The sequence below is a fragment of the Cupressus sempervirens genome, chromosome 8 (assembly GCF_028749045.1).
Source record: "Cupressus sempervirens isolate cs-2001-9-10 chromosome 8, ASM2874904v1, whole genome shotgun sequence".
NCBI lineage: Eukaryota > Viridiplantae > Streptophyta > Pinopsida > Cupressales > Cupressaceae > Cupressus > Cupressus sempervirens.
The window spans coordinates 541,802,665-541,815,749 of NC_143125.1; positions in this window are offsets into that span (position 1 = coordinate 541,802,665).

The following is a 13,085-nucleotide window of genomic DNA, read 5'->3' on the forward strand; positions in this document are numbered from 1 at the left end:
AATAATAATATGTAGACATACTTGGAGAGGAGAATATGAAAGAAAATGACAGGATGACGCTGATGAAAATCACACATTTGCTCCAACCCGTGAATAGTGAACGTCGTAAAAAGGGGTGAAAATGACATTTTTAAATGCCAAAAATTGACTTTTGAATGTTCGATGTGAACATATTAATTATGCATGTTCGCAACAAACATACGTTATTACATAATAATATGTTAGCAACGAACACTTTATAAATTTATGTTTGCAACAGACATGTTTAGTATGTTCATAGCGAACATATGTTACACTCGATTTAGCCTTTGCAAATTTTGTTGCACTTCTCTTCATCCCACTAAAGTGGAACCCATTATTGTGGGTTCACCCCTTTTAGATAACAAGGAGAAAATTCAAATTGTAGTAGGGGATCTGGACTTCATGAGTGAGTCTTTAAGAGTGTAAGAATTTGCCTAAGGGAAAAATTCACCCAAGAACTAAGAACTCAAACACAAGCACAACTGTAGACCAAAAATGGAGAGAGTATGATCAAAATAACAATGTATTCAATAACTGATGCTTGAGTACACTAGGAATGCCTGATTATAAAGGCTACAAGAGAGCTTCTAGAATGCATAGAAGTTAGCACCATGAAGTGTCACACAACCAAGCACATGTCCACCAGATATGGATTATCCTCCATTAATCATGGAAGTAAGTGCGGTGATGAGAGGATAAGCCTAGAAGGGTGGGACACACAAAACAATGTTGTAGACACCATGTGCTCAAATAAAGGTGCATACTCCTATGTTGTCAACATGACAACTCATAATGTTGCACAAACTCCTAAGTGTCTCATAAATAAAAATAATAAAATAATGCAATATAATTAAATAATGCATTAACCTAAGTAAACTTAAGTAAGTGTAAATAGTAAAGTACTAATTTACACCAACACCCCCCCTTAAGTGCAAGTTAAGGGAATGTGCTTAAGCTTATGAACTAGGATGAAGATGTAGAATGGGTCCCGGTTACTAGGCCATGTTAGGTACCCATGTACATAATGAAATGCAATCTCCCACAAAGCGAGGAAAGAGGGAAAACCTCATGGGAAAAACCCTCCCCCAAAAAGAGAGATAAAGAAGGATGCATCAATGGATGGAGTAATCAAGACCCCCCCATTACGACATACATCCAGTATATACATAAGAGAATGAAAGAAGGAAGAGAGACAGAAGAGGCTCCCCCCCCAAAAGAAGAATGCCAATAGGTGAAAGCTCATCTGATGAAGAAGTTGGTCCAAGAATGCAGAATGGTGTTCCTCCCCTTAGGAAGAAACAATGCCCAAGGTACAATCTTGAAGATGTGTGCTAGCCTAGAAACCTACTCAAGTATCCCTGTACTAATGCTGAAGTTCACCCCTTCCAACTGTGCTGAAAAGAATGAATGCAAATCTGTCAAGGATGTCTATTGAACTTGTTCCACTGAACCATCTGTCTCCTCTACTAACAAAGAGACATCCACTAATTGCTATTCATAAGGATCCACAATCATGCCAACCTGTGCAGATTGATCATGTAGAAAATGGACATGAGGGTCAGAGTGAGCCCTTGCAACAACTGTAGAAGTATCATCATCAATGAGAAGATGTATGTCCTCAAGTCTGTCTCCCAAGTCAAGTGAAGTTGGAGCTAGAAGACTAGATGTACCATGCTGTGATGGACCTTTCACTGTGGCAATATAAGCATGTAGACTAGATTGATGTAACCTCTTACTGCAATTGTTGATAGAACCCCACATGTCTGAACCTGTTGAAGCACTATCGCTGGTGTCACTATCAGTTTCCACTGTGTATGAAGTGCGGAGAGGAGTAGAGGATAAGCTTGGAGAAATTTCCTCAAAGTGAACATCCTTCTCCACAAAAATCTCATGAGTCTTTGGATCCATAAGTTTGTAAGCCTTCATACTGTCTTCATAACTGATAAAGGTACAAGGCCTAGGTGACGGTGCCTTGCAACTCCTGGAAGAAAGGTTTTCCCATGCTAGACAATCAAAGAATCTAAGGTGACTCACAACTAGTTTTCTGCCGCACCATGCCTCAAAAGGAGTCTTGCCATCTAAGGCTGGATGAGGAGACCTTTTAAGTATGTGAGTAGCACTGCTAATGGCTTCAATTTCAAGTGTAGGATCGAGAGACTTGGCCTTTATCATGCAACTTGCCATGATCTTGAGAGTCCTTATCTTCATAGCTACAACATCTATCTTGTGCGAACTGAATGCTGGTGAGTTTTGAAGATCAATCCCCTCAATTTTGCAAAAGTTCTTAAGTCTTCTATCAACATATCTATTCTCATTGTCCACTCTAAGTACTTTGATGGCTTTCCTTGACTTGTGTTCAACATGAGTCTTGAAGTCTTGAAGCTTATGAACTACTTCATTCTTATGATGAAGGAAGAAGACCCAAGTGAATCTTGAAAAGTCATCAACAAAAGCAAGTATGTAGCGGCCTTGGAAAACTGAAGTCACAGCAAATGGTCTTGCTAATACCATGTGAACTAGCTGAAGAACAACTAGAGCTCGAGAAGACTTCCCTTTATCATACTTCTCCTTGAGATGCATATCCACTGAACAAGATGAACACTCTCCCTTAGAAAAGTTGATGTTGGGTAGACCTTTGACCATTTGTTTTGAGCAAAGTTGCTGAAGAGAGCGGAAGTCAAGGTGACCAAACCGCTCATGCCATAGGTTGTTTTTTGAAGTAGAGTGAGTTAACAAGGCTTGAGAAGAACTCTTAGGCACAAAGTGGGAGAAGGAATAAAGCCTCCTATCATCATTGAATTTCCCAACTACTACCAATGAATCATCTTTAAGACTTTGCACCATCACTGAATCGAGAAGGAATTCAATCTTATGACCATCTCCAAGGTGACTGATTTGGTAAATTGATAGGAGATTGGAGCTTAGATTTGGAACATAGATTACATCTTTGAATTCCCCATCTTCCATTTCAGCATGTCCTTTACCTTGAAATTCCATTTTAGTATCATCTCCCACGAAGATGTGTGGTACCTTTGACTACTTCAATGAAGAAAAGTCTTGCTTTGAAGAACCCATATGGTAGGAGGCACCTGAGTCAAGTATCCATTCCAAAAAAGAACTTGAATTTTCCATAAGTTCTTGACCTTTACCCTTTGAAGAGGTAGGAGTAGAATCCTTGGAAGTACCTGGCACTTGAATTCTATTCTTCTTGAGTAGATTTTCTAACTCATCGATTCTTTTTGTCTTGCAATGATGCTCATCATGATTTGGCTTTTTATAGTATGCACAAAAGAGTTTGTCCTTCTTGTCATTACTTCCTTTCTTATTTGAAGAAGAATTTCCTTGTTGAGAGGAGTCATGTTGTGTCTTAGATTGTGTTTTCTGCTTCCATTGCTTTTTCTTGTTGTTGCTTTTTCCCCCTTGGCTAGATTTGAGATCATCACTAGCCACCAAGGCTTTGGTCTTAGATGACTTGAGAAGTCCAAAATCCACCAAGTGAGATTGTTCAACAATCAACATGTCTGCAAATCCATCAAACAAAGGCTTCTGGTAAGCAGATCCCATGGTCAACTTGTGAGTATTAAAACTCAAAACAATGTTGGCATACTCATTAGGTAGCCACTTCAGGATGTGATGTATCAACCTGTCATTCTTCATGGGATTTCCACAATCATTTAGAAGTGCCCTATACTCATTGACTTTAATGATATAATCCTAAATTATGTCATAATTCTTAGGATCTAAGAGAAGTAGATCATCCTCAATTTGAAATCCCTTTTCTTCATCCACTTTACCATACAACTGTTCAAGTTTATCCCAAGCTTCCTTAGATTCTGAACAATTTTTAATGTGAAAGAGAAGATCCCCATGTACACAACTCCTAATTACACCTAAAGTCTTTCAGCCTTGACTTGTCTAATCAATGAGTTCTTTAGCATCAGTAGGTTTGGTAATTGTACCATCAACACATAAACTATATCCTTTTTCCATTAATCTACTCCAAGCAATATCTTTCCATGTAGAATAGTTGCGTGAAGTTAGAGGAGGACATTTAAAACCCATGATGTAGAAATGAAAGAGCACAAAATAGAGAGACAAGAAACACAATGCACACCCCCCCTTTCACTCAATCAAAAGACCCCCCAGAAAAAGATGCTTTGGCACTTTATAAGTAGTGCATTTACAATGGGCCACTTGTCAAAATGAACAAAGTGGACTTGCTGATTTGGCTTTTACAACTACCTTATGAGGCTTAAATCTATCACTTAAGCATTGTAGCTTAGTTATACAACAATTCTGAAAAAGAATGAAAGCATTACAATGCCAAAGAAGGCCTAATTTTAAAAGTGAGAAATTTGTCCGCACAACCCAGAATCTGACTTCAGATTTGAAAAGTAGACGAAAAAATATGCACTTTAAAAAAAAACAAAACCTGAAAAGGTGACCATATGTGCTCGTACAAAGCTTCTGAAGTTGCAAAAAGAAAGATTATGCAGTTACAATCGCCAAAAAATGAAATTTTTGCAAAATCTATGCACCAAAGCCAGAAAACAACACCACCACTGAAAAATTCAAGAAATTCTACTTGATTTCAAAAAAAAATTGTACGTAAATCAGAGTCCGGATGTCCAAGTTATGAGCTCGCAAAGTCAGGCTACCAAACTGAAAAGCAATCTGGAGAGGGGTCCGCAGGAAAAATAGTGATTCTAAATTTGATAGTCAAATAGCCATCAACGCAATTGTAAAACAACTATGAATGACGTCCAGACGGGCGTCAAATTTAGCCCATTGAAATAATGACGTCAGCAAAAAGTCCACTGGTGCTTACATGGCAGATGAGTTGGCGTGTCCTTACTATACGAAAAGGACACATGGCAGTCCGTACAATTGACGTGGAATGGGTCAAATTCAATGGGTTACGTGGCCATTTTGATGTGGCAAAAGTGTATACATGGCAGGCAATTATTGGTGTATGCTGACTGGGCGTCGAACCTACTGGGATAGCGACAGAATTCACCGTGTGGCACGGGAATAGAGGTGCTGGAAATGCTATCGAAGGTATTTAACATCGTCAGAGGGTGCTTTGCGGTGCTGGGTGTGTAGATTTTAATCACACATGCGTTGGGATTGTTATTCCTGCTCTGCATAAAACAGATCTACTGCAAGTGTTAAACAAGGTTGCCGAAAACTATCTTTTGTGCCAGATATGGTTGTTGGATGCACATTAACATTGCCGATGGTCAGCTGCTTACCATGCTGGCTGGAGTAAAATTGCTATTTGCCAGTTCCGGTCGCAGTGCCTCCCAAAATTGTTGTTTTGGCCGTCAGGTATGAATTACCGATGAGGGCTTAGGCCACCGTCGGGGTTATGTTTGAAGTCAGCTGCGGGGGTAGTTAAGCGCACAGAGTAAAAATAACCTGCAAAATAATAAAATACTGCTGCCCCAAATAGAGATCCGAGCTAGGGTGTCATTGCCCGGTTCGAGTTAAAAGTTTTATCTGATCGGGCAATTCCAAAAATTCCAATAAGGTAGTTCCAAAAATTCCAATAATGCAGAGAAGAGATAATGTTTAGATCTGAAAAACAAATGCAATAGATCTGAAAATAATCATACCCAATTTAAAATCAGTGCCTTCAGGTGCCACTTTGCAACAAAATTTTGCCTCACGATCAACTTTGAGCCAAGGTAGGCGTACTTATAGTCAATTTTCACTGGTTCAACATTCCAAACGCAATGAAGAGGTCAGATCTGATGCCTGGCACTCCCAATTTTAGTAGCACTTTAGATTCAGGCTGAGGTGATAAAGCAAGCAAGTGGTCTCGAACAGCTATGTGATGAGAAAGTCTCCAATCTTTGATACCATGTAAGATTTGCCTAAGGGAAATATTCACCCAAGAACTAAGAACTCAAACACAAGCACAACTGTAGACCAAAAATGGAGAGAGTATGATCAGAATAACAATGTATTCAATAACTGATGCTTGAGTACACTAGGAATGCCTAATTATAAAGGCTACAGGAGAGCTTCTAGAATGCATAGAAGTTAGCACCATGAAGTGTCACACAACCAAGCACATGTCCACCAGATATGGATTATCCTCCATTAATCATGAAAGTAAGTGCGGTGATGAGAGGATAAGCTTAGAAGGGTGGGACATGCAAAATAGTGTTGTAGACACCATGTGCTCAAATAAAGGTGCATACTCCTATGTTGTCAACATGACAACTCACAAGGTTGCACAAACTCCTAAGTGTCTCATAAATACAAATAATAAAATAATGCAATATAATTAAATAATGCATACTTAAGTAAGTGTAAATAGTAAAGTACTAATTTACACCAACAAAGAGTTATGTGATTGGGGAAGACTTTGATAGTGGAAGGACAATGTAAGGCAAGTTTTGATAAATTAAATGGGTGAAAAAATCGTATGAAGTTTCTTGAAAGATTTGGAATTCTAGCGATGTTGGAGGAGCTGAAAATCTATTGGTGTGACATGGAAAATATTCCACACAACTTTGGAAAGTTTAACTACCTATGTCACCTTAAGCTGAGAGGATGTTCAAAGATTTCTTATTTTCTAGAAAGATTTGGGAACTTGTCTAATTTAGAAAACCTATATTTAGCCTTATGAATAGGGATAAGAAAGCGATGGGCTTATCTTTCCTCAAACTCTAGTGATTACTTAGAAAACTCCATCAAATGCTACAAGATGGTATATCCATTAGAGATTGATTATTTGGATTCATCGAACACTGCATGTGGAATATTATTGATAGAACTATCACAAATTCCATGGACATAGACTCCAACTTGTTTGCAAAGTAAGTTCATGAGTATATTAGATGTTTTCCTATTGAGCATAATATAGATTATCATACTATAATAAGTACAACTTGAAAAGGATTTAGCTCATTGAATAAGAGAATATTCTTAGTACCAAGAATATTCTAATAGACTCAAAAAAACATAATTCAACCATAGCTATGTACTCCTCCAACTAGAAGTTTCTTTAAAAAGATTGTCACAAGCTCCACAAAAAAAAGACTAGATCTATTAAAAAAGAAAGCTTTGGTGAGCCCCAAATTCATTTCTACAAATCTTGGAGGGTAGGCTTCTATAAAAAGAAAATCTAAGTGAGTTACAAAATATATCTAGTTCATCAGTCAAAAAGAAGGATTCAAAAACACCCAATGTAAGAATAGGTAGCAGCTTTGCAAGCCATATTTCACCAAGGATAAGTTAGAAACCAAGAAACATATTATGCAATGTGAAATAATTTATTCCATTAGTCTAATAAACACATGTAGCAACATTAGTTATGATAGGTAAATTCTTGTCATATTCTAAGAAAATAGTTTGTGTTTTATCATATTCATTTGTTTTTTAATGTATTGGACAAAATATCTTTTCCATTATTTTTTGACTCCTTTCAGTGTAACAAGGATTCTTTAAATCATTTGCATGCCCTTATTTGAAATCATTTTCTCATTTAGCTTTGAAATTTATGTGGTATTGTTGTCCTACAATAATTATAGGGCTAGTGACAACGAAGAACATCTCTCCACCACCTAGATTATCCATCTACCTAGTCAGAGTGACTTAATGGCATTGTTTCTATCTTCTCAGGGCTTTTTTTTGGCAAAATATTGGATTTCATTTTATCTAAATTTGTGCCAAGATCATATTTTCTCAAGATTTATATGATTATTCTCTACAATCTTAAATGGTAGTGGTTGAGTTTGGTTTAGGGAAAAAAATATCTTAGTTATGCATGAGCTATAAAGGTAGTTTTTGTAAATTTTTTTAATATTAGACCCTCTTTGTTTCTTTGGCATTGCTCTAGCATGCCACTATAAGTCCCCTTTTCCTTTGAACTATATGGAATTCTACCCTATCTCCTTTAGCCATTGATGTATTGTGCAAGAATTGTTTGCCTCTCATTAGTGTATTGTGGATATCTACAATTTTGCATGACTATATATCTTTGACCTATGAATGATATATAAGTGAATCTCATGTCCCTTGTGTCATTTATTTTGGTTTTATGATCTACATGTGATTGTTAGATTAAAATAAGTCTGGATATATATATCTTTAATGTCATCATTGTTCAAGTGTGCATGTATGGGCAGAGATTGGTTTGAACACACTATTTTGGTGCATCACCCCCTTAGTTTAGAGTAGGTATATTTGATTTCATACATTCCTTCTCCGTTTTCCTCTCCAAGAGTAGTTAGGTGCATCCTGATAGCAAAGGAAGTCAACCTTCTTTGGAGAATCAACCTCATAGTTTAAGTCCCACTGATTGGAGGTTGTTTTCATGTTTCACAAGGTTGTCCTTAGGTAAAAAATTTGAACAAGGGTACAAAATTTTGTGACAATAGTCTTGAATAGGTCATTTCCCTAAGAATTCAATGTTAGAAATGTTTAGAATAACTAAGAGGGGGGGGGGGGGGGGCGGGGGGTGGTGAATTAGTTACTCAAGGTCCATAAGTACCATTTGAATAATCCAATATTTAAACATTCACTATTCTCCTTATCCTACTATTACTTGGTCTCTACTGATAGAAAAATTACTATCCTAAACATAATATACTTGTTGAATCTAAACTTTATCAAATGTAATACATCATAAAAAAATTCATCACAATTTTGACACTAGAATTTTACGTGCAAACCCAACTTGGAAAAAACCACTAGGAACATGTCACCACTTTTTCACTCTCTCAAAGTGAGATTTGTTAGGAGCCAACCCTATTAAAGGTTATAATACACACTATTAAATGTGATCTATTTAGAGGATTTAGTCACCCTGTTAGGAGTGGCATTGTCAAAGGACTTTGATCATTCCATTTAGAATGTAACCTTGCTAAAGGATTTACATAAACTATTAATTCCTTCAAATGACTGTTAGGTCAACCTCTATTAAAAGGATGTCAATAAATTTTTTTTATAATTATTAGAAAGAAAATAATAGGGTTTGATCTGTATAATTACAACTCACTTTTACAAATTCAAATTATTGTTCGGTTCATGTGTTGATTCACTAATAAGTCCTTTTGTCAATTCCGTCTCTTAACTTTCTTTGAAACCCTTTAAGTAATCAACCTTATCTTTTCAAACTTAAGCCTTTTGCTCAGACTTAATTATCAACATCAGTAGCCTTGTTTCATCATACTAGAAATTTTTTAACACACACATATAGTCTTGCACTGGATCACTCTTGATCTCCTTCTGTGAATAGTTTATCTAATCTGACTATAGAGCTTCACATGCATCCACACACTCACACTCACACAAAATTTTCATGTTCACCTCATTATATATGTAATTCTTGCTTTGTCATTTTCCATGATTATTGTAGGTCTTAGGGTTTATGATCTAGCTTAATATGTTCAGTGAATCTGTTCAGCTACTTGATCATCCTCTAGAAACTTCTCATCCATCAAATTCAATCTTAGACATTTTACCTAATCCTCTCCTTGAATTTAATGATCCAATTCATCAATTTTATCTTCAACATAGTTTTCATATATCAAGAAATCAATTGAGTTGGATGGAAATTATGATTCCTTAAATACATTAAAAATAATGTTACTTAACAATCACTAAGTTTTGACACTCAGTCATCACTTGATCACTCAGTCATTGTATAACTTCTAGCTTGGTATCAACCAACTTTCTTGATTGATACTGATGCGCGATCAACACTAGATTTTACTTGGTTTGCACTAGAACTTGGTTAACACCAACATCACTTGAAATTCCTTAATCTTTTACTCTTTTTCTCGGTTAAGCTTTACATTCATGTTATAAAAAATCACATTGTTTTATCAACATCTAACTAATAAAATGTGCATTGTAGCTTCCTTTTCATAACTCAACCTTTCCTCTAGGTGCTATTGTTATGAGAAGTCTCTCAAATCCTTTTCATCAATCAAAATAGATATGGCATTTAGATTAGATGGAAAGATGTGTCATTAGTAGATTTGAAATCAATGACAAAACAACAATTGTTCCAATTATAACTTTCCAACAATCTCCCTCTTTGGAATTAATGGCAACACCTCAATACATCTTATAATATAGGAATACAATCTCCCCATGCAATCCAAAATATTTTAACTATTTAGTTTAGAAACTCCTTCTATCATTTTGTTTCATTCTTCATTTTTTTCTCCCTCTTGGGTACATCCCTCCCTCTTTCTTCTTCAATGAATATTTCTTTGTAGTACATCTCTCCCTCATTAGTATATCTCTTCCTCTTTAGTATATATCTCCCTCTTTGAAAGCAATGACAAAGACACTTAGCTTTCTTGTCTTTAATTACTTTATACATCTAGATTATGTAGATATTTGCATGTCTAGCTTATTTCTCTGTCATCTATTTGTGACTAATTTGTTATATTGTACTTGACTAGCTACCTTAGGCATCTCCTAAAGTAAAATTATTTTGCATCAATGTTTAGGATATTATGATTAGCACAATTGATGCAATGCATGTTTTATCCTTAAGTTACTTTGTTTAGGAGAATCACCCCTAATTTATCTCTAAGATTTTCATGAGCATCTTTAGGTAAGGCTTTAGTAAATATGTCATCAATTTGTTCTTTGGTGTGCACATATTCTAACTTCACTTATTTGTCTTGAACTAGTTCCCTCAAGTAGTAATACTTGATAGCAATGTGATTTGTTTTAGTGTGCATAAATAGATTTTTTAAAATGTCAATAACACTTGTGTTATCACAATAGATAACCACTTGATCTATAATTTCTTTTTTCATTCGCTTCAACAATTATTTCATCCACATAATATTTGAGTAGTTCACTACAGCTGCAACTTACTTGGCTTCAATTGTTGATTAGGAAATACAATTATGTTTCTTACTTATCCATGACACCAATCTCTTTGCTAGAAAGAATGCACCTCCAGTAGTGTTTTTACTATCATCAATATTTCCTATCCAATCAAAGTCAATGAATACCTTTAGCTCAAACCTTTCACTTCTCTTGTAATAAAATCCATAATCTTCTGTACCTTTTAAATATCTCAATATCCTTTTTATTGCCATTATGTGATTCTCCTTAGGATTTTCTGGAAATCTAGAATTATCCCAATAGATAATGCAATATCTAGTCTACTATGAACAACATATTGCAATTTTCCAATCATTGATTTGTATAGTGTTTGGTTCGCATTAACAGATTCATCATTTTTAGATAACTTATGTCTTGTAGAGATAGGTGTACTCACTGGCCTTGAATCTTCCATTCTGAAAGTTTTTAGTATCTCCTTGATATATTTGGATTGAGTAATAAAAATACCAAACTTAATTTGATATACTTGTAATCCAACAAATAATTTGATTTCACCAAACATAGACATCTCAAATTCCTTCTTAATTTCATCAACAAATGATTTGCAAAGTGCTTCTTTTCCTCCAAATATAATGCCATCAACAAAGATTTTAGATAGTAGTATTTCATTATTCTTACTAGTCTTCAAATATAGGTTATTATTTTCATTTGTCCTTTCAAAGCCAATCTTCACCAAATAATTATGCAATCTTTCATACCATACTCTTGGGGCTTGTTTCAATCCATAAAGAGATTTATTTAGTTTACATACCATATTCTTCTTTTCTAGATCCAAAAATCCTTCAGGTTGTTCAATGTACACTTCTTCCTCAATTATACCATTTAGATATGTAGATTTGACATCCATTTGATATGCCTTGAAATTCTTGTAGGCTAAATATCTAAGCAGAGTTCTAACACATGTAATTCTTGCCATAGGAGAATTTTTTTCTCCATAATCAACTCCTTCTTCTTGAGCATATGCTTTGCATACCATTCTTGCCTTGTTCCTTGTAACTTCACCATTTCCATTGAGTTTGTTTCTAAAAACTAATTTTGTTCCAATAAGATTTTTATCTTTAGGTCTTGGCACTAGAGTTCAAGTATAGTTCTTCTCAGTTTGTTCAATTTCCTCATTCATTTCCTAAACCTAGACTTTATTATCTAAAGTATCTTTCACTTATTTAGGCTCAAATTCATAAAGTAAACATGTATCATCTTTGAGTCTTTTTCTTGTCATAACACTTGATTAAGCATCACCAATGATTTTTTTTCAGGTTTCTGATGTCTTCTTACAAACTTGGCTAGCATAGGTGGTTTCCTTCTCTATTCTTCAATAGGTTCATCTTGAAAAATAATCTCAGGCTCATTAACTCTTTCTTGTTCAAGTTCTCATCCAGTTTCAACATGGTCAACATTATTTCTCTGATGGTTGGTATCGCTGGTTTGTGACTCAATATATTCAATCTATTTCTCAACATCCACTATCTACTTCTCGACAACCTATTGTTGCACTTCATCATTTCCTATCTATTGGAAAATTGCAACTTGGTTTTCTTGTTCATTTGAAGTGTTGCGAGCACCACATTCAACATAGATGAATGTACTATAGTCTTCAGGCTCTTCACTATATGTAAGGTCACTTCTTTCTATAAACTCATCATCTTTCACATTTGCACTTTCCACAACTTTGTTAGTGTTAGAGTTTAAACATGTGTAAGCTTTATTCTTGGTGGAATACCTTAGGAATATACCTTCATCACTCTTTGCATCACATTTTACATTTCTATTATCTTTAAATATATAGCATTTACTTTCAAATATTTTGAAATATTTCACATTAGGAGCATATCAATACTATAGTTCAAAAGGTGTAGCATTTGTACCTTTTTTTGACTTCTACTCTATTCAAGGTATAGATAGTAGTATTGACTACTTATCTCCAGTACTTCTTTGACACATTCTTCTCCATCATCAAGGTTCTTGATGTTGATAAAAATGATTCAATTTTATATTGTCATTAATGTTACACAAATGTTATACTAACCAAGAATTTCTAGTTGGAACTGAGTTCACAAGACTCTAGTATCAACCGAGAAAAAGATCAGAAGAAGCCAAGTTTAGTGATCAAGTGAAGGTCAAGATAGGTTTATTACCAAAGGATTCCTATGAAAATGGAATCAACTCAGTTACTAAGGGAT